This window comes from Crinia signifera, chromosome 12, assembly GCF_055691185.1.
Source record: "Crinia signifera chromosome 12, ASM5569118v1, whole genome shotgun sequence".
NCBI lineage: Eukaryota > Metazoa > Chordata > Amphibia > Anura > Myobatrachidae > Crinia > Crinia signifera.
Window position 1 is genome coordinate 70,496,438 of NC_139228.1, and position 24,050 is coordinate 70,520,487.

The 24,050-nt window shown below is 49.1% G+C and overlaps 1 protein-coding gene and 1 pseudogene across 4 annotated transcripts in view; one reads left to right on the forward strand and one right to left on the reverse strand.

Annotated features, from left to right (window-relative positions):
* Positions 1-24,050, reverse strand: part of CLMN (calmin) — a 127,611-nt gene that overhangs the window by 87,392 nt on the left and 16,169 nt on the right. The window contains exon 1 of one of the 4 annotated variants that reach the window (XM_083165784.1): positions 1,135-1,386. The exons of 1 other annotated variant lie outside the window; for it this stretch is intronic. The gene's annotated coding sequence lies outside the window, so the exon portion shown is untranslated. Of the gene's footprint in view, positions 1-839; positions 928-1,125; positions 1,387-24,050 lie in introns of those variants that run through there. 2 more of the 4 variants (XM_083165785.1, XM_083165786.1) reach the window with 2 other exon arrangements.
* On the forward strand, positions 8,613-8,750 carry LOC146050919 (U2 spliceosomal RNA; annotated as a pseudogene).

Sequence of the window (24,050 nt, forward strand, 5' to 3'; positions counted from 1 at the left end):
GGGGAATCCTCGCTGTCCTGTGACGGCGAGGATTTCCCCAGAACGTTGAATAGTGCAAGCGGCCGACGCGGGGGTTAAACAGCGAGGATCGCTGGTTTTCTGTGATCCTCGCAGTTTAACCCCCTCGCCGGCCGCTCGCAGCAGCATTGAATACCTGCCTATTCCTCCATCACCTACTGTATATCACATATCATGCCTCGCTCCCCTACATCACACATTATGCCTCCATCCCCCCCAACACACATTTGCATGTCACCCCCCCTCCCCAGCACACATTTACATGACACCGCCCCCTCCTCAGCACAAATTTACATGACACCGCCCCCTCCTCAGCACACATTTACATGAAACCTCCCCCAGCGCACATTTACATGACCCCCCCCAGCACTTATCACATACCGTAACCTGACACAGTGCTGGCAGGTTTTAGAGGGACTAAGTAAAAACCGGACCCGGATAAGACACCGGAACGCCGGACCAGACATCAAACTCTGCATTCCGGAGCTTATAGTGTCTGGTCCGAGGGGTGTCCCATGCGGGGGGTGTCTTGTCCGGGGGGATGCCTGTGATTGCTCACACCAGGGACATGGGGAAGGGGAGATTACAGCCTCCCCGTGTGGTCTGGACCGTTCCAGTTTTTATTACACCCCCGGACCATGCGGTGAGGCTGTATTCTCCCCCCTCTCCTCTCCCAGGTGACAGGTGCGAGAGCAGCCCCATCAGATGGAGCACCCCCGGACAGGACACCCCCAGACCGGATACTACAAGCTCCGGAATGCAGAGTTTGATGTCCAGTCCGGCATTCCGGTGTCTTATCCGATTCTGGATTTTACCCATACCCGGTTTTAGAGCTGCTGCAGGCTCTGCCTTGGCCCACTGGCTCCTCCATCATGTGTGGCTGCCGCTGCTATGAGAGAGGGCAGGTGTGATGTGATGGCAGAAGGGAGGGGGTGAGGTGATGGGAGAAAAGAGGGGGTGAGGTGATGGGAGAAAAGAGGGGGTGATGTGATGGGAGAAAAGAGAGGGTGAGGTGACAGGGGGTGATGTGATAGAAGGAGAGAGGATGGTGAGGTGACGGGAGGAGAGAGCCAAATGAGGTGAGAGGGGGTGAGGTGATATAATCACCTTACATACACTATCGCTGGCAGCTGCTGGGCCCCCTCCTGCTCCCCGGCTGCTGTGACTGCTCTCTGCCTTCAAACAGCATGCAGCCAGGGACCACCCTCTCAGGTCAGCGCGCGGCAGCTGAATATCTCTGCATCATGCCCTGCCTCTTCCAGTTCCCGGCACTGGAACTCCATCCCCTGCACAGAAACTCGTCCAGCACCCCCCGGCAAGGGGAGGAGAGATGCTCCCTGAAAGAGCTGACAGCCGCTCACATAAGTGGAGGTGAGCGGCATGTCAGCGTGGCAGGGGGGAGGAGGGAGGCTTGATGGAATAGCTGACAGCCGCTCACATAAGAGGAGGTGAGCGGCATGTCAGCGTGGCAGGGGGGAGGAGGGTGGCTTGATGGAATAGCTGACAGCCGCTCACAATAGGAGGTGAGCGGCATGTCAGCGTGTTAAGGGGGAGGAGGGATGTTGGTGGAATAGCTGACAGCCGCTCACAATAGGAGGTGAGCGGCATGTCAGACTGAGGGGGGAGTGACCACTTCACACGCTGCCGCGCTAGAAGCTTAACACTGTCAGCGGGAGGAGACTTCTAGCGCGGCAGCAGCAATTAACTTGTGCAGGGCGCAGGGCGGCCACAAACGGGCAGGGCGGAAATCGGCTGGTTTGAAAGGGGCAGGGCGCAGCGCCCTGTAAAACAAGCCTAGCGGGAACACTACCCATATATAACATTATCTATCACAGAGACGTAGCACCTCGCCGGTATTATGTAACGCGTGGCAGCACAGCAGATATTAGCAGCATGAGGATGCAGCGTGTTATAGCCCTGCCTAGGGGCAGTCACCCGGGTACATATCATAGAACACGGCATACTGTAGCTGCCCGTTTCTGAGCATGCCAAAGTACAATGTGAGGACAGATGTCCCTATAAGGCGCGTGCTGCCATTGTCCCTGTGTTATTCAGCATTAGTCTCGGAACACATGTGTTGCCATGGAAACAGTCTGATGGGAAGGTCCTGACCTCGCTTGGGAAGCAAAAAATCAGTTCCGAATCCAGAGGAATATTTGGAAAAATTGTTTTACAGGCAACAATTTCAGTTTCCATGACAGTGTATAAATACTTCAAAGGCTTAGGAACCCCTGAAGTGGGAGACTCTCCAGTAACAATAAATAACCAGGGTTTGATCTCTTTGATCTGAGTTCCGCGGTAGTTTGGTATTTTGCCACAGTAATCCTAATACATTCAGGTATATTATTACTATGTACTAAGCCTTAAAGAGATCAACTGGACGGAGCTTAAGTACCAGGCAACCAGTTCCTGTCGTTTCATACCCTCCAACATGACCCATTCCATTAGGTAAAAAATGCTCTGTTCCTGGACTTCCCCATACCTCCCAACAGTCCCGATTTTATCGGGACAGTCCCGATTGTCAGGGCCTGTCCCGCTGTCCCACCCGCGGGCGGCAGCGTCCCGCGGTGTGGGGGGGCTGTTGGGAGTCCCCCCTGTCAGCTGCTAAGCAGCGGGGAATAAACGCTGTGCGCATGCGCACACAACTATTCCCGCAGCCCAGGGGCAAACGCAGGATTTTCAGAAGGGGGTTTCCAGAGGGGCGCAGCAAAGCACGGAGATGGACACTTAGGTGACCCAGTATATGCTTTGATGTCCCGCGGGTAGTAGGGGGTATTATATCAACCGCTCAGCATGTAGGGCCTGGATCAGTAATTTCCACTAATTATCCTTTACTGCACAGAAGGTGGGAGATGGGGTGGGAGAAGGGGGCATTGGGCTGAATGAAGGGGTCCTGATACATAACTTCCGGGGTGGTAGAAGATGTTTAATACGCAGAGGAAGGGTGTATAGTGGAGTGGGCTTATTAATCATAATTTTCTGGTGGGAGGACAGCTTGCTTGACTGCAGATATCTCCAGTTCTCGGAAATAGATTTCTTAGATTTTAATGTAATTAAAAACTAGATAATCCCACCTACCAAATGGTATTGGGGACTAGGGGATCAGAATTCAGGAGGCAGAGCAATCCGCCAATGAGTATATAAAACTACATACCAGGTGTGTAGAGCTGGAGCAGTAACCAGCTGCTGGAAGGCTGATATCTCCGGTTCTGGGAACAGTAGAGACAAGCTTCTAGTGTACTTCAAAGGGGCAGAGTCCCAGCTTTTGGAATATACCCTTGGATAAACTCTAAGTCAGACACAACCTGAAATATCTGACTGGGAAGAGCAATTAAAAGGTTTGGATGGGGACCACTACTTTGAAGTCAGATATCTCCGGTTCCCAAGGTCCAATTTTAAAAATTCTTGTACTCATGGAAAGAGGGGACCCTCAGCTTTCAGCCTAGTGCCCTTAGACTCCTGAGGGGGTTTCTGGGTACTCGGAAACCCCCCCTGCGTGCGCTACTGCAGCCAGGGGGCTGGGGGCATGGCTAGAGGCTCACAGAGCCTCTGGGTCATGCCCCCATAGCGGCAAAAATTAGGCTACGCCCCCCCCCCCGAAAATTTCGACGCGCCTCCGGCGCGCAGCAGCAGCTTCCCGCCTGCTAAACGACCAAAGTTGGGAGGTATGCTTCCCTGCCAATGACAGTTACAGAGTTGACTTGCAGCACAGTCCAATATTCAAAAAGGGGAGCCACACCTAATGCCTCCTCAAATATCACTGTCCTGGACTCACTGGCAGTGACCCCACTTCTTTGAATTTGACATACATTAGGTTGACCACTAAAGGTTGACACAGGTTGGCATGGGTAAGGTCAACAGGGTCGGAAGATTGACAAAAGCATTAGGTCTAGAATGGGAAGGCCGACAGTCACAAGCAGTGGCAGCTCTTACCTCTGTGGATGGGGGGGGCTGCCGCTGGCCTCGGGACCGGTGCACGCGCAATAACTTCTTTGGTACGGCACATGCGCTGGCCCTCCAGTCTCTATGGGCTGCTTCCTTCGGCAGGACCTGTACCGGCGCATGGGCAGAACCCATTTTCATGGGCTGCAGCCGGAGCAGCCCATAGAGGCATACCCGGGGGGGGGGTTGGGATTGTTTGGTCTAAACTATATTTTTGCATCTGGGCCAATCACCTGCAAGTTCTGCCACTGTGTTTGTATTTCTGGGAAAAGTGCAATTTTGCGCCTAAAAAGCTGCTTTTTATAGATAGTAATTGTGTTAAGGTAAAAAAAAGTGCTTGTTTACAGGTGTTTTTTTGTATATAAAATGTGTATGTGTGCGTGCCTTTAAAAGTTGCTTAAAGCAATAGGTAAAATAAATAACAAGACAATTTCATCCACGGCTTAGCCAGAAAAAAAAAGTGATGTGTACAGCTCTCTCTGGAGCAGATATGAGGTGCCAGGAGTTGCCGGTCCGTGGTCCTTGGTGTTGGCATAACCGCCCTCATATAGGCCCTGATTCAGATCTGATCGCATCACAAATTTGTTCTCAAAATGGGCAAAACCATGTGCACTGCAGGTGGGGCAGATGTAACATGTGCAGAGATGCGACATGTGAGTTACATTTGGGTGGGGTGTGTTGAAACTGAAATCTAAATTGCAGTGTAAAAATTATGCAGCCAGTATTTACCCTGCACAAAAACAAAATCTAATACCCCTTTTACACCAAAATCCCTGGTCGGACCCTGGTCTTTGAACACAGGCGTTTCCAGGGTTGGACCCAGCTTCATACCCCATTTACACAGCACTGTGACCCAGGTCGGACCCAGGTCTGCGCCATTTACACTGAACCTGGGTCAGCACTGCTTTTCCCTATGGATGACATTAAAAATGTCCATTTTAGGACTGATAAAGTGCCAGCCAACCTTCCCTCAATGATTTAAAATAAAAATGAAAAGACATGACAAGTTAGCATTGAAAAATGTTGGTTTGTTTATTTTGTTAAATATTTTTTCAAAAAGTTTTATTCATTGCTCAAGCATACATAGCGGTATAAAAGTGCAGCATCACCCATGTGCTCTCCCCAGCCCCTTCCCCTGCAGCAGCAGACGGAATCTCCCATGTGCTCCCCCCAGCCCCCCCCCCTCCAAAATAATAATAATAATATAAATGATAAATGATATCAATTATGATTTCTGTGTGCACTGCCCGTATCCTTCCTGGCTGCTGTCTTTTGCCACAGCAGCGCACTGTGGAAAGGCGTCCAGCACTTCTGGTATCCTTTCAGCACTACCTGGATGTCCCAACCTGGGTTGGGACCATTTACACCGCCCACGACCCAGGTCCAACCAGTGTTCAACCCTGGTCAGGACCTGGGTAGGAGACCAGTGTTACTGGACCTGGGTTGGCCCCTTTTACACCAATGCTGACCTGGGTCCGACCTGGGTCCAACCTGGGTTATTTCTTGGTGTAAAAGGGGTATTACTCTCTCTATACATGTTACATCTGCCCCACCTGCAGTGCACATGGTTTTGCCCTTTTTGAGAACAAATATGTACTACGATCAGATCTGAATAAGGGCCATAGTGCCGACACCAAGCACCACAGATCGGCAACTCCTGGCACCTCCTATCTTCTTCATCTTGTTATTTATTTTACCTATTGCTTTAAGCAACCTTTTAAAGGCATGCACACATACACATTTTATATACAAAAAAAACCTGTAAACAAGCGCTTTTTTTTACCTTATCACAACTGCCACTGTCTTTGCCAAGATCTTCATAATAAGTGCAGCTATGCATGCGATCAGCGGTGGAATGCATCTCATGCAGAATGCGATGCTTGGTGCATCCCACTTGGGAACCAATTAAACTCCAGTAAAGCCCACATGAATATACGCGGCACATACAAACTCCACACAAATAATGCCCAGGCAGGGCAAGTACTAACGGCGTTGCCTACGGATACATAAATTATTACCTAGACAGCATAAAAACAAATAGAAAATAAGCAGCCAATATACAGTACTTCTCTAACGCACTGCCCATGTGTCAGATGCAATCCACCATCTTAATGGAGCGAGCGCTGAGTAAATGGAAATTCATTATCTGCACCACTGAAATCTCTCTCATCCTTATTACTGATGCATAAGAGCACAGGCATCAGACGACTGTAAGGTAGAGCCGGGCATTCTTACAATACAAACGTACAAACGCCCTGTTTAAAACATACTTCACCAGAACGCGATTGTGTCTCGCTGCTATATACAGAATGCAGAATATTTACCGTTTTCATTTAAAACAACGGTTGGCGGTGATTTACACCAAAATGCAATTTCTTGGAAAATACAGTAAATGCTTAATCTGATTTCACGCTGTGCACACAAATCCTGTTTTTTCCTCAGATGACCTCTTCCGCGCGGTCGCATTCCATAAGAACACGGGGCACCTGAGGTGACGCTGGAGACTTTGGGGGAAATTTACTAAGATGTGTATTCTACTTCACATGTGATGTTGCTATAGGCAACCAATCAGAATCGACTTATTTATTTAGCACCCTCTAGAAGATAGTAGACAGGATCTGATTGGTTGCCCATAGCAAAATCACATGTGAAGTAGAATACAGATCTTAGTCAATTTCCCCCTTCACGTCACAAATGCTAGGAAAAAGCCAATAAACACATTATAAGAAAAATTTTATATATCATGTTTCAAAAACAGTAATCTTGTATGATAAAAGTTTAACGCTGCTGCTCCTCACCTCTCTGGGGGTTTGGCACGCCAGCAGCCACTAGATGGCGCACAACGGAGCAATTCAAGTGTTGTTCCTTTCAGACGGGAACAAGAGAGCAGGTGCGCCATGCAGCCATTACAATTAGAATAAATATAAGAATTATACATCATATATGGGGTTTTTGGCATTCAATTGGCCAATATTATAGACTTATCCACCAAACGTCAAGGTAACCTAATCAGGAGCCTTAACATTATAAGGGTTCACCTCCTAGCAGGGGCGTAACTCCCAAAGACAATGGAGACTCCCACCTCTGGGCTCCAAGCTTCTTCACAGAGGGATCCAAGCATTTCTGTAGCTCTATCAGTGGAGCTTTGTGGAGCACTCAGATCTGTCCCAGGAGCCCTTCTAACACCTGCAATAGGGGAGAGGACGCTCAGCCTGCGCTGCTTCTGTACCATACTTGCCTACTTTCTGGCTACCCTCAGTGAGGCAGGGGGGTAGGGCCGCTGCTGGAAGCAAAAAGTGGCGGGGCCACAGGAGGGGCGACTTAATTAAGTGACATGACCTGTATGACCACGCTATTTTAGCCCCCCACAACCCCCCCCCACACACCACCACCATGCAATGCTGTTATTTAAGGCATTGCACTGCGGTGGGCGGTGCTAAAATGATGCAATGCACGTCATTTGACCCATGGACACCCCCGCCGAGGTGGGGGGGGGGGTCAGGGGGAAGCCGGACAGCTCTCAGAGGGGGCTGGTAGAAGGACCCGGTTTTCGGGACCCTCCCAGCCATATTCCGGGAGGGTAGGCAAACCCCTCTGCATTGTCACACTGGAAGGGGGGCACCAAATTTCAATTTGCCTCCGGGCAACTGGGATGAACTTACGCCTCTGCCTCCTAGGCCCAGGGAACCAACAAACCATCCCATGTGAACCACCCCAGGGCACCACACAAAGGTTAGTAATAAAGTATCAGAGCAGCATAGAACTGGAAATACACATTTACATACCTCCCAACTTTGTAGCTGCAGAAATAGGGACACTCGGGGTGTGGCTTATGTAAATGAGGGGCGTGGCTTATGCAAATGCTCCGCGTCCCCGTTTTCGGACGGGAATAGACGCTGTGTGCATGCGCACAGCGTCCATTCTGTTAAATTGGGGGGGCTCCCAACTGCCCCCCCCCCCCCCCCGCAGTGGGACACCTCCGGCCGCGGGTGGGACAGCGGGACAGGACCCGGTAATCGGGACTGTCCCTCTAAAATCGTGAGTGTTGGGAGGTATGCATTTACAGAAGATGTTAAACTAATGAAGTTAAATCTAAAGCCATTTCATTGAAGACTGTAGTCGCCGTATGTCAGGCCTAATGGATACTAGAGGAAAGGACAGATTTCAGGTTGGGTAAAGGGAGGACCAAAACTAGCATACTGTGTGATATACAGCCGGATGAGAAACCAAATGATTGCTACAGTAGGGATGGCCATCGACCATTGATGTTTCAAAACAATCGCTGGTTTATGGCCGATGTAGTAATAGTTTTGCCAATGGGGAAGAGACAGATGGTTTTCCTCCATCGATGTCAAGCATAACCAAATATTTTTAGCTCTGCCCCCAACACCCATAAAGCCCAGCCTCCAGGTTCTGATTGGCCCACAGACCAGTCAGTTAAATAAAAAGGATGGACATCGATGGCCATACATCACATAGTATGCTACGTTTGATGGTCGTTTACATTAACCATCAATGGCAATAGTGTTGACGGACACCCCTATGCTACAGTATAAGTAATTAGGTCATTTAAACCTCTATGATGGGGCTGGCATGAAGGAACATCACATGATTCAGCCTGTCTATAATTTGGCAGGGGCATCATGTGACTATTCGCTTCTCGGCCTTTTGGCTAAGATCAAGTGTAGCATCTGTTCTTATCAGTTGGGTATGGACTGGCCCCCTGGCAGAGAATAGAGAAAGGCTGGACTGAGTAGCTGCTCTGATGGGCGGAGGGTGTGGGACCCCTCTGTTTTTACCCGGGAGCAGTGAAAGGGCTAGCTGAGTACCTTCACCTCTGCCAGTGGTAGGAGGTGTTGTTTCCGTAAACCCACTGGTAAGAGGGGGGGAGAAACACTGGGCTTAGTAGTTTGACTCTCTTGACGGGGTTCGTGGCCCCCGAAGGATGAGACAGCGAAAGGCTCAGTCTAGTATCCATTCCCAGGGAGCGGAGAAAAGCTGAGACCGAGTAGATTGGTCCAGGTTGGGAAGGATCCAGCCTGGGCACAGCGAAAAGCTCAGCCTAGTATCTTAACCCTGGGAGCGGAGAAACACTGGGACTGAGTAGATTGCTCTTCCGAGGGGGGTGCAGCCCCTAAGGGAGTCTTTCGAAAAGCCCAGTGGAGTACCCATTCCCATGCCAGGGGCTGGAAAGTACCTGCTCGTGAGACGGAGAAACACTTGGTCGGACGCTGACTGGTCGGCTGCCTGGAGTCCGAGGCTGCACTGTGCCCCCGGGGTAACTCGGGGGTGCCTGATTTGCACTGGTGATGTCCAGCACCATGCACTGAATGGCACTTGCACCGCGGACTTCCCTCTAGGTTAGGCTACACGTCCTTACCTCGTCCTTTTGGATGGGGTAGGACAATTTTTTTACACCCCCACCCCGGCCTTCTGGCTAGGGCCTCTTTTTATTTCTTTCTTTGATTTGCACTTTTGAGCACTTCACGTTTTTCGTTAGTTTGTCACGTTTTTTTTTATTTGGGTAGTGCGGCTGTCCCTAACGGGCCTTCCGTTCCCCAAACGTGACTGGGACTCTTCACCTTTTGGGGAGAGTCCCGGTCCCCTCGAGGGCAACCCCGAGCCGCAAGGCGGAGGGAAGCCTATGCGGGTCTCTCCAAACCTTCGGGTGCGGAGGACCCACCGTCCAAAACCCTTCCGGGGGTGGAGGAAACGCGGGTCTCTCTGAGCTTCGGCGAAGAGGACCCACCAATCCCTTTTTTCCCTTCCTCGGCTTTATGGTTGAGGGGGGTTAGGGGAACCATGGGGCCTTTCTCCTTTGGGAGAGGGTCCACACGTTCGTACGGCTGCCCCCTTTGCACTCGTTTAGGCACAGCACTGGTGGTGGTGGGAGCACACCTCGGGCTCCCTGAGTTTCTTCAAACTCATCATGTGACTATTAGCCTGCCTATGGTGTAGCAGGGGCATCATGTGACTTAGCCTGCCTATGGTGTGGCAGGGGCATCATGTGACTATTAGCCTGCCTATGGTGTAGCAGGGGCATCATGTGACTTAGCCTGCCTATGGTGTGGCAGGGAGTATTCTGTGCTGGACTTTATTTAAGGACTTGCTCAAATGAGCAAACACTGTTTCCAATCTCTACGTCTCAGTATCTTTATTGATTTGATATGTTTAGGTATCATTATATTATTGACAAGTGATTTGCATACAGGACACACCTCATCTGTTGAACTGTTAGGATATTACAGATAGAGTTCAGTATGTCACTGATGCTATAAATATCTATGACAAGCAAATAATGCACATGTCACTCATTTGCTTGTTTTTCAGTACCTATAGCATACCTCCCAACCTTCCCGGTTTTTGGTTGAGGCTGAGCGAGAGACTGGGTGAGGGGGAGTCTGAGAGAGAGACGGTTTGCCAAGTGTATTAAGACTTAACTGGGCAGCTGTAGTAAAAGCCTTAAAAAAAGATAAACGCAAGGGTGATAAAGAGTGATAAATGCCCACCCACACAGCTCCCAACTGTCATTGTTCAAACACGCCCTATGATGTGACAGTTAGGAGCTGATTTGCTGAGCATTTATCACTCTGTATCACCCTTGCGTTTAGCTCTTTCAAGGCTTAATGCATCTGCCCCAAGTGATAAAGGGAGAGTGATAAAGTACCAGCCAATCAGCTCCTAACTGCCATGTAATAGGCTGTGGTGTGAGAAATGACAGTTAGCCTTGTAGTTCCATATACCCAGATAGCTATAACGCATGGATCTGGCCCACACACACAGCTGCACCGCACTTATCTTCCAGCGTGATAGATGTATACAATAACCCGCCCCATTATTAGCCGCGCTCTCCACAAACACACAGACTTTCCTCAGCGGCTGAGTCTCCTGTCAGCACTACATGATGAAGTGCTGACACCGAACATGTCTGCCCTTTGTTGTATCCTCTCATTAAGTGGGTGTATAAGGGCTGGCTGCGCTGCGTGCCAACTATCTTTGGCATCGCAGGGGACGAGGTGTCACTAGTTCTTGCTGGATTGTGGATGAGCCAATTGGCACAGCAGCTTCATAATGAAACATGCCTTCCGGATGTCTATAAACACTGAAGACTTTGCTGGCGATGATAGTGCTGTGTTATGTGTGACACCGGTGTGTAGTCACACACAGTGCTATTACTTCTAGTCAGGCCCACCATCAGGAATTTTGGGGCCCGGGACTCATTTCCAGTGCGGGCCCCGGGCCCCCTACCCATCTCACTTGACTTACCGTAACCTGGCTCTTGCCCCCCCCCCCCCATTTCCTCCTATGCTGAGCTGCAGCTTTAGGTCCCGTAGCGCAGGCTTCTTCCACTTAAGATGCCGAACGGCCAATTAAAAAGCAGCAATGGCTGGTGAGCCAATCAGAGTTCGCGTACCTGCAGCCACTCTGATTGGCTGCTGGTATGTTTAATTGGCTGGTGGCATCCTGGGTTGAATAATCCTGCGCTCCGAGACCTGCTCTGTACCCACAGCACCCCCCCTGCTGGCGGCCCTGCTTCTAGTCACTGGTTTAGGAATGCTTTCTTAACCCTTTGAGTGCCAATGTTACTGTGAGATATCCTCAAAATATCTGCTAAAAATGCCAGCGGCTCTTAGTTCCGCCGATGGCTATGATCGTATGCATGCCCAGTCATGCGATAATTAAATGCCCATTTGTCATCCTTGCCTCACATTTCTTCAGGTAGACCCATGTGGGAGGGACTTCCATAAATCCTGGCCACTTCCTAGTGTAGAGGGCAGGATGGGGTGATATTACTGGGATCTGAGGGGCTGTAGACAGGGGTGTGGCCAATAGGATGACATTTGCATAATGTAGCCCCTCCCCATGAACCTGTGGCACCAATGGCGTGATGAGTATCTCCTCTCTGGGCCAGTAGGTACCATCGACAGCATGGACATAAACCATTAATGGGGAAACAACCTTAGTTTGTGTTCTGCACGCGCTCAGTTGTATGCAAAATACATTTATACTTCACCATCGGTCTAAACCATCAATAGAATACATTCGGTGGCTGGTCATTGGTATTATACCATCGTGGCTGGACATCAATGGTGACAAAACTCAACCATTGATGGGCGATGGTCAAAAGTGCTGGGAGGTGAGAAGGCCACAGGGCTGCTCCATGAGGAGGGGCCAGGGGCCTAGATTGCGGCTGCACTGGGCCCCATGAACCAGTAAATTGACAGACACCTACCAGATTTTTTTTGGGGGGGAGGGGGGGCTCCGCCCCATTCTGACAGATAGGACTGTTGGTTATTTGCACACATCGGAAAGCATTTACTCAAGGTGAATGGGACAATCTGTATACACATCGACAGGTAAAGAGGAAATAAATGTATACACGGGGCGATTCTAGCCAGAATTGCTGGGTATATGGTCGAGCAACCATATACCCACACGTACAGGGTAACTGTCGCCAGGATCGTGCTCTCGCGACCAGTGGCTTTCCCCAGGGGCTTCGCAGCGACCAGCAGCTTCCCCTGGCAGTGTCTCACTTTCATCAGTGACCTCAGCAATTTGGTCGCTGAGCATTACATCGCTCCGTGTGTACGTAGATTTATTTACCAGACGCAAATACTAAAATCTTAACTGGCCTAACATTGGCAACTGTAGTAACTCAGCCTGATCACAAGATGCAATTATTGATTATAAATCTTTTATTCAATATCAGTATAAACAGATGCATGCAAACTGAGGAGATCTGAAGGGCAGGGCAGAAATTGCAGACATCAAGCTCATATTGTTTTTTTTTTATACAAGAAATTCTGAAAATAAAAATAAATATCACGGATCACGGTGCAAATAAGCGTCAGCAAGCGGCACGCGGTCTCCTGTCTGTTGTTTATCCCTTTATATAAGAGCCGTGTGTACCGGGGGATGTGATCATATTACTGTCATGCATGTTGGTTCTACCCACAAAACAGCTGAAGGCGCAACACAAGGTAAATAACGTTCACGCTGCAAGAAGTGTCTATAAATATTTGCATTGTATCTTAAATCTCACAGGTTTTATTAGTATATAAATGCTGGAAAAGTGAAATTATTCTTTAAAAATAAAAATAAAAAAAATCTAGGGCTTAATACTTTCGTATACACATAGTACGCCTCCCAACGGGATGTGGTCTATTTCCCGGCGGTCGGAATCCCGGCGGTCAAAATCCTGACGCCGAAATCCCAACCTCCGAAATCCCGAAACTTTCTCCCTCCGTGAGTGTCCACGACACCTATAGAGGGATAATAAATTAGCGCGCCAAGCGTAATGAGGCACCGGGCCTGCTGCGTGGCGAGAGCAATGAGCCCGCAAGGGGGAGAGATCCACGCCCTCCCTTGTCGGGATTTCGGCGGTCGGGATTCCGACCGCCGGGATTCCATACTGAATCCCTCCCAACACCTGCGGTTCGGCAAACAGGACACTTGCGCAGCAGGCATGGTCTATGGAAAGGGGGTGTGGTCTTGTGGATGATGCATCACCAGGCCACGCCCCCGTTTACGCCCATGAAACGCTGGGCGTCCCCATGAAAATGCTGGGCGGTCCAACGTAAATGTGCCATGACGCGTTGGCGGATGTCAGCTGCCCACCCACTTCCCGCACAGGGCGCCCGCAAATGTAAGGCACCTGAGAGCGCCTGTAAAATCATTCGATGGTCAGCTACCATCAAATGATTTTGTCCCTGCATGCAAGGCTGCGAATGAATTCGCATGCGTGCGGGGATATCCGGCATGCTAGGGGGGGAAATGACGCGCAAAGATGCAAATTTCACAGCTTTGCTTGTCAACCAGAATGACCTCCGTGGTGCGATTCCTTTTCTATTCAAACCCGATTCGGCCCAGTGTACCCATTCGATTTTAACTATATATTACAGACCTTAGGTCGACACATGAAAAAGGTCGACATGACTAAACTCGACAGGGTCATTAGGTCAACACAAGCATTAGGTCGATATTGGGAAGATCAGCAGTAAAAAGGTCGACATGAGTTTTTCATGGTTTTTGAGCCATGTGCCGACAGGAGGTATTTCATGCCCTATATCCACTACAGAGCGGTGGGAGATTATAATAGTGAGCCCCAAGCACTCGAGGACCAGGCCTGTAATATACATACCCAGGGCACAACCAGTAATATACATACCCAGGGCGCAACCAGTAATATACATAACCAGGGCACAAACCCAGGGCACAACCAGTAATATACATACCCAGGGCACAACCAGTAATATACATACCCAGGGCGCAACCAGTAATATACATACCCAGGGCACAACCAGTAATATACATACCCAGGGCACAACCAGTAATATATATACCCAGGGCGCAACCAGTAATATACATACCCAGGGCGCAACCAGTAATATACATACCCATAGCACAAGCAGTAATATACATACCCAGGGCACAACCAGTAATATACATACCCAGGGCACAACCAGTAATATACATACCCAGGGCACAACCAGTAATATACATACCCAGGGCACAACCAGTAATATACATACCCAGGGCACAACCAGTAATATACATACCCAGGGCACAACCAGTAATATACATACCCAGGGCACAACCAGTAATATACATACCCAGGGCGCAACCAGTAATATACATACCCATAGCACAACCAGTAATATACATACCCAGGGCACAACCAGTAATATACATACCCAGGGCACAACCAGTAATATACTTACCCAGGGCACAACCAGTAATATACATACCCAGGGCACAACCAGTAATATACATACCCAGGGCGCAACCAGTAATATACATACCCAGGGCACAACCAGTAATATACATACCCAGGGCACAACCAGTAATATACATACCCAGGGCACAACCAGTAATATACATACCCAGGGCACAACCAGTAATATACATACCCAGGGCACAACCAGTAATATACATACCCAGGGCACAACCAGTAATATACATACCCAGGGCGCAACCAGTAATATACATACCCATGGCACAACCAGTAATATACATACCCAGGGCACAACCAGTAATATACATTCCCAGGGCGCAACCAGTAATATACATACCCATGGCACAACCAGTAATATACATACCCAGGGCGCAACCAGTAATATACATACCCATGGCACAACCAGTAATATACATAACCAGGGCACATACCCAGGGCACAACCAGTAATATACATACCCAGGGCACAACCAGTAATATACATACCCAGGGCGCAACCAGTAATATACATACCCAGGGCTCAACTAGTAATATACATACCCAGGGCACAACCAGTAATATACATACCCAGGGCACAACCAGTAATATACATACCCAGGGCACAACCAGTAATATACATACCCAGGGCGCAACCAGTAATATACATACCCATGGCACAACCAGTAATATACATACCCAGGGCGCAACCAGTAATATACATACCCATGGCACAACCAGTAATATACATAACCAGGGCACATACCCAGGGCACAACCAGTAATATACATACCCAGGGCACAACCAGTAATATAAATACCCAGGGCGCAACCAGTAATATACATACCCATAGCACAACCAGTAATATACATACCCAGGGCACAACCAGTAATATACATACCCAGGGCACAACCAGTAATATACATACCCATGGCACAACCAGTAATATACATACCCAGGGCACAACCAGTAATATACATACCCAGGGCACAACCAGTTAATATACGAACCCAGGGCACAACCAGTAATATACATACCCAGGGCACAACCAGTAATATACATACCCAGGGCACAACCAGTAATATACTTACCAGGGCACAACCAGTAATATACATACCCAGGGCACAACCAGTAATATACATACCCAGGGCACAACCAGTAATATACATACCCAGGGCGCAACCAGTAATATACATAACCAGGGCACAAACCCAGGGCACAACCAGTAATATACATACCCAGGGCACAACCAGTAATATACATACCCAGGGCGCAACCAGTAATATACATACCCAGGGCACAACCAGTAATATACATACCCAGGGCACAACCAGTAATATATATACCCAGGGCGCAACCAGTAATATACATACCCAGGGCGCAACCAGTAATATACATACCCATAGCACAACCAGTAATATACATACCCAGGGCACAACCAGTAATATACATACCCAGGGCACAACCAGTAATATACATACCCAGGGCACAACCAGTAATATACATACCCAGGGCACAACCAGTAATATACATACCCAGGGCACAACCAGTAATATACATACCCAGGGCGCAACCAGTAATATACATACCCATAGCACAACCAGTAATATACATACCCAGGGCACAACCAGTAATATACATACCCAGGGCACAACCAGTAATATACATACCCAGGGCACAACCAGTAATATACATACCCAGGGCACAACCAGTAATATACATACCCAGGGCGCAACCAGTAATATACATACCCAGGGCACAACCAGTAATATACATACCCAGGGCACAACCAGTAATATACATACCCAGGGCACAACCAGTAATATACATACCCAGGGCACAACCAGTAATATACATACCCAGGGCACAACCAGTAATATACATACCCAGGGCGCAACCAGTAATATACATACCCATGGCGCAACCAGTAATATACATACCCAGGGCACAACCAGTAATATACATACCCAGGGCGCAACCAGTAATATACATACCCATGGCACAACCAGTAATATACATACCCAGGGCGCAACCAGTAATATACATACCCATGGCACAACCAGTAATATACATAACCAGGGCACATACCCAGGGCACAACCAGTAATATACATACCCAGGGCACAACCAGTAATATACATACCCAGGGCGCAACCAGTAATATACATACCCAGGGCTCAACTAGTAATATACATACCCAGGGCACAACCAGTAATATACATACCCAGGGCACAACCAGTAATATACATACCCAGGGCACAACCAGTAATATACATACCCAGGGCGCAACCAGTAATATACATACCCATGGCACAACCAGTAATATACATACCCAGGGCGCAACCAGTAATATACATACCCATGGCACAACCAGTAATATACATAACCAGGGCACATACCCAGGGCACAACCAGTAATATACATACCCAGGGCACAACCAGTAATATAAATACCCAGGGCGCAACCAGTAATATACATACCCATAGCACAACCAGTAATATACATACCCAGGGCACAACCAGTAATATACATACCCAGGGCACAACCAGTAATATACATACCCATGGCACAACCAGTAATATACATACCCAGGGCACAACCAGTAATATACATACCCAGGGCACAACCAGTTAATATACGAACCCAGGGCACAACCAGTAATATACATACCCAGGGCACAACCAGTAATATACATACCCAGGGCACAACCAGTAATATACTTACCAGGGCACAACCAGTAATATACATACCCAGGGCACAACCAGTAATATACATACCCAGGGCACAACCAGTAATATACATACCCAGGGCACAACCAGTAATATACATACCCAGGGCACAACCAGTAATATACATACCCAGGGCACAACCAGTAATATACATACCCAGGGCACAACCAGTTAATATATGAACCCAGGGCACAACCAGTAATATACATACCCAGGGCACAACCAGTAATATACATACCCAGGGCACAACCAGTAATATACTTACCAGGGCACAACCAGTAATATACATACCCAGGGCACAACCAGTAATATACATACCCAGGGCACAACCAGTAATATACATACCCAGGGCACAACCAGTAATATACATACCCAGGGCACAACCAGTAATATACATACCCAGGGCACAACCAGTAATATACTTACCAGGGCACAACCAGTAATATACATACCCAGGGCACAACCAGTAATATACATACCCAGGGCACAACCAGTAATATACATACCCAGGGCACAACTAGTAATATACATACCCAGGGCACAACCAGTAATATACATACCCAGGGCACAACCAGTAATATACGAACCCAGGGCACAACCAGTAATATACATACCCAGGGCACAACCAGTAATATACTTACCAGGGCACAACCAGTAATATACATACCCATGGCGCAACCAGTAATATACATACCCAGGGCGCAACCAGTAATATACATACCCAGGGCGCAACCAGTAATATACATACCCAGGGCACAACCAGTATTATACATACCCAGGGCACAACCAGTAATATACATACCCAGGGCACAACCAGTAATATACATACCCAGGGCACAACTAGTAATATACATACCCAGGGCACAACCAGTAATATATATACCCAGGGCACAACCAGTAATATACGAACCCAGGGCACAACCAGTAATATACATACCCAGGGCACAACCAGTAATATACTTACCAGGGCACAACCAGTAATATACATACCCATGGCGCAACCAGTAATACACATACCCAGGGCGCAACCAGTAATATACATACCCAGGGCGCAACCAGTAATATACATACCCAGGGCACAACCAGTAATATACATACCCAGGGCGCAACCAGTAATATACATACCCAGGGCGCAACCAGTAATATACATACCCAGGGCGCAACCAGTAATATACATACCCAGGGCGCAACCAGTAATATACATACCCAGGGCACAACCAGTAATATACATACCCAGGGCACAACCAGTAATATACATACCCAGGGCACAACCAGTAATATACATACCCAGGGCACAACCAGTAATATACATACCCAGGGCACAACCAGTAATATACATACCCAGGGCACAACCAGTAATATACATACCCAGGGCACAACCAGTAATATACATACCCAGGGCACAACCAGTAATATACATACCCAGGGCACAACCAGTAATATACATACCCAGGGCACAACCAGTAATATACTTACCAGGGTACAACCAGTAATATACATACCCAGGGCACAACCAGTAATATACATACCCAGGGCACAACCAGTAATATACATACCCAGGGCACAACTAGTAATATACATACCCAGGGCACAACCAGTAATATACATACCCAGGGCACAACCAGTAATATACGAACCCAGGGCACAACCAGTAATATACATACCCAGGGCACAACCAGTAATATACTTACCAGGGCACAACCAGTAATATACATACCCATGGCGCAACCAGTAATATACATACCCAGGGCGCAACCAGTAATATACATACCCAGGGCGCAACCAGTAATATACATACCCAGGGCACAACCAGTAATATACATACCCAGGGCACAACCAGTAATATACATACCCAGGGCACAACCAGTAATATACATACCCAGGGCACAACTAGTAATATACATACCCAGGGCACAACCAGTAATATATATACCCAGGGCACAACCAGTAATATACGAACCCAGGGCACAACCAGTAATATACATACCCAGGGCACAACCAGTAATATACTTACCAGGGCACAACCAGTAATATACATACCCATGGCGCAACCAGTAATACACATACCCAGGGCGCAACCAGTAATATACATACCCAGGGCGCAACCAGTAATATACATACCCAGGGCACAACCAGTAATATACATACCCAGGGCACAACCAGTAATATACATACCCAGGGCGCAACCAGTAATATACATACCCAGGGCGCAACCAGTAATATACATACCCAGGGCGCAACCAGTAATATACATACCCAGGGCACAACCAGTAATATACATACCCAGGGCACAACCAGTAATATACATACCCAGGGCACATCCAGTAATATACATACCCAGGGCACAACCAGTAATATACATACCCAGGGCACAAACAGTAATATACATACCCAGGGCACAACCAGTAATATACATACCCAGGGCACAACCAGTAATATACATACCCAGGGCACAACCAGTAATATACATACCCAGGGCACAAACAGTAATATACATACCCAGGGCACAAACAGTAGACAAGATGCAGCAATGTTCTCCTGGTTGGCACAACGCCAGCACACAGATGGTACTCAGAAGCACCAAGGGGACTCTCTACCATCTGGTATAAAACTTAGTATCGCCCTCCTGGTACTTACTGCTGATAGACCCTGCATACAATCAGGGCCTTAGTGGTAGCATGCAGCTACATTGAAAAATGTGCTTATTTAAGAGAGAGATAAAGTACCGACTTCTAACTGTCATTTTATTAATAGTCTTTCCCCACATGTATTCCAGTTAGCGCGGCTGTAGCAGGCAGGTCATGCCGACTGTCGGAGCTGCCGCTGCTGCCTCCAGACTCTGATATTGTGCTCTGCCTGGATTACTGCACACAGAGAACAGCAAGAGATGCTGCGGAGCATTGCTGTGCAACAGGCGCTCAGCAGGCCTCCGCTATAAATAACCTGGCTCCCCGAAGGCTCTGCACTCTTATTCCAGTCACTGAGCACCATTATCTGTGCAGAACACGTTCTGCAGTGTATAATACTGTACACTGGCATGGTGTTGTACGCAGCAGTAGGACTGGCATGGTGTTGTACGCAGCAGTAGGACTGGCATGGTGTTGTACGCAGCAGTAGGACTGGCATGGTGTTGTCCGCAGCAGCAGGACTGGCATGGTGTTGTACGCAGCAGCAGGACTGGCATGGTGTTGTACGCAGCAGCAGGACTGGCATGGTGTTGTCCGCAGCAGCAGGACTGGCATGGTGTTGTACGCAGCAGCAGGACTGGCATGGTGTTGTACGCAGCAGTAGGACTGGCATGGTGTTGTACGTAGGAGCAGGACTGGCGCGGTGTTGTACGCAGCAGCAGGACTGGCATGGTGTTGTACGCAGCAGTAGGACTGGCATGGTGTTGTACGCAGCAGCAGGACTGGCATGGTGTTGTACGCAGCAGCAGGACTGGCATGGTGTTGTACGCAGCAGTAGGACTGGCATGGTGTTGTACGTAGGAGCAGGACTGGCGCGGTGTTGTATGCAGAAGCAAGACTGGTATGGTGTTGTACGCAGCAGCAGGACTGGCATGGTGTTGCACACAGCAGCAGGACTGACATGGTGTTGTACGCAGCAGCAGGACTGGCATGGTGTTGCACACAGCAGTAGGACTGGCATGGTGTTGTACGCAGCAGCAGGACTGGCATGGTGTTGTACGCAGCAGTAGGACTGGCATGGTGTTGTATGCAGCAGCAGGACTGGCATGGTGTTGTACGCAGCAGCAGGACTGGCATGGTGTTGTATGCAGCAGCAGGACTGGCATGGTGTTGTACGCAGCAGCAGGACTGGCATGGTGTTTTACGCAGCAGCAGGACTGGCATGGTGTTGCACACAGCAGCAGGACTGACATGGTGTTGTACGCAGTAGCAGGACTGGCATGGTGTTGCACACAGCAGTAGGACTGGCATGGTGTTGTACGCAGCAGCAGGACTGGCATGGTGTTGTACGCAGCAGTAGGACTGGCATGGTGTTGTATGCAGCAGCAGGACTGGCATGGTGTTGTACGCAGCAGCAGGACTGGCATGGTGTTGTATGCAGCAGCAGGACTGGCATGGTGTTGTACGCAGCAGCAGGACTGGCATGGTGTTGTACGCAGAAGCAGGACTGGCATGGTGTTGTACGTAGGAGCAGGACTGGCGCGGTGTTGTATGCAGAAGCAGGACTGGTATGGTGTTGTACGCAGCAGTAGGACTGGCATGGTGTTGTACGCAGCAGCAGGACTGGCATGGTGTTGTACGCAGCAGCAGGACTGGCATGGTGTTGTACGCAGCAGCAGGACTGGCATGGTGTTGCACACAGCAGCAGGACTGGCACGGTGTTGTACGCAGAAGCAGGACTGGCATGGTGTACGAAGCAGCAGGACTGGCACGGTGTTGTAGGAAGAAGCAGGACTGGTTCCAATTAGTAGCTCGACAGAATAGATTGTCAATAGTCTCCCCCAAAAGGTTTACATGCAATAGACTGACAGGGTCAAAAGGTCGAAATGAAAAAGTTTGGCGGCTTAAATGTGGACATGAAAAAAGTATACACATGACACGGGCAACATGAGTTTTTCATGGGTTTTTTTGGTACTATGGTACCCAATTTGCCTACGTACGGCGGCGTAGAGATTGCATGCGATGCAATGGTACTTGTTAAATTTCCCGGCACACCTGCCTGTGGATCGCATCGCATGCAAATCGCATGCGATTTTATCACGTGCGATGCGATTTATCACACCCCCCACTCACCACGTCACCCCGAAGCGTGGCGAGCGCAGCGAGCCCCGCGATACCCCCACTATCCATGTCGGCGAGGAGTTGATTCTATAAAGTGTGGCAAGCGCAGCGAGCCACCACTCCCAAAGCGCGGCGAGCGCAGCGAGCCCCGCGAGGGGACGTGGAATACATGTGAAGTAATCTCAATCCACACTGTATAAAGTCAGTGGCTCAGTGGCTCGCTGCGCTCTCCACACTGTATAAAGTCAGCTCCACGACAACGTGGATAGTGGGGGTATGAAAAGGTTGGGAGGACACGTTCCGCGTCCGCTCGCCACGCTTCGGGGTGACGTGGATAGTGGGGGTGTGCTCAATCGCATTGCATCGCATCGACGTGGATAGTGCGGGTGTGCTAAATCGCATCGCATGCAATGTGTGAGATGCGATCCGCGGCCAGGGGTGCAGTGACAATGAACTAGTACCATTGCATGCGATGCGATGCGATTTCACTACGTAGAATAGGGCACTAAGCTATTTGCTTAGTGGGCGCCCTGATAATACCTTTTTTTTTTATCTGCTTGTTCTTACTTCACCATCCATGCCGACATAGAGGGAGAATATAAGTGTGTTGACACAAAAAAAGTTTTAATCGCATGTTGACTTTTTCAGGTTCCTACCTTTTTCACGTTGAGCTTTCCCATGTCGACCTTTTCACCGTGTTGAGCTACATCTCTAGGAACCGCTGCCTCGGGGGAACCATTAGCTCTATAGACACTTAAAAAAATTCTAATTGGTTGCCCATAACAACATCCCATCTGAAATAGAACTTTCATTTTAGTCATTTTCTCCCTTATGGGCAGATTCACTTTTAGCCGCAGGATTATTCGAGTAGGGCGCAGAGTTATTCCCGTAGCCGCAGGGTTATTCCCATAGCCGCACTGTTATTCCTGTAGCCACAGGGTTATTCCAGCAGCCGCAGGGTTATTCCCGTAGCCGCAGGGTTATTCCCATAGCCGCACTGTAATTCCCATAGCCACAGGGTTATTCCAGTAGCCGCAGGCTTATTTCCGTAGCCGCAGGGTTATTCCTGTAGCCGCATGTTTTTTTACCGTAGCCGCATGGTTATTCCCGTGGCTGCAGGGTTATTCCCATAGCCACCGGGTTATTCCCATAGCCGCAGGGTTATTACCGTAGCCGCAGGGTTATTTCCATAGCCGCAGGGTTATTCCCGTAGCCGCAGGGTTATTACCGTAGCCGCAGGGTTATTCCCATAGCGCAAGGGTTATTCCCATAGCCGCAGGGTTATTACCGTAGCCGCAGGGTTATTCCCATAGCCGCAGGGTTATTCCCATAGCCACCGGGTTATTCCCATAGCCGCAGGGTTATTACCGTAGCCGCAGGGTTATTCCCGTAGCCGCAGGGTTATTACCGTAGCCGCAGGGTTATTCCCGTAGCCGCAGGGTTATTCCTGTAGCCGCATGTTTTTTACCGTAGCCGCATGGTTATTCCCGTGGCTGCAGGGTTATTCCCATAGTCGCCGGGTTATTCCCATAGCCGCAGGGTTATTCCCGTAGCCGCAGGGTTATTCTCATAGCCACAGGGTTATTCCAGTAGCCGCAGGGTTATTCCCGTAGCCGCAGGGTTATTCCCTTAGCCACAGGGTTATTCCAGTAGCCGCAGGGTTATTCTTGTAGCCGCAGGGTTATTCCCTTAGCCACAGGGTTATTCCAGTAGCCGCAGGGTTATTCCCATAGCCGCAGGGTTATTACCGTAGCCGCAGGGTTATTACCGTAGCCGCAGGGTTATTCCCTTAGCCACAGGGTTATTCCAGTAGCCGCAGGGTTATTCCCGTAGCCGCAGGGTTATTCCCTTAGCCACAGGGTTATTCCAGTAGCCGCAGGGTTATTACCGTAGCCGCAGGGTTA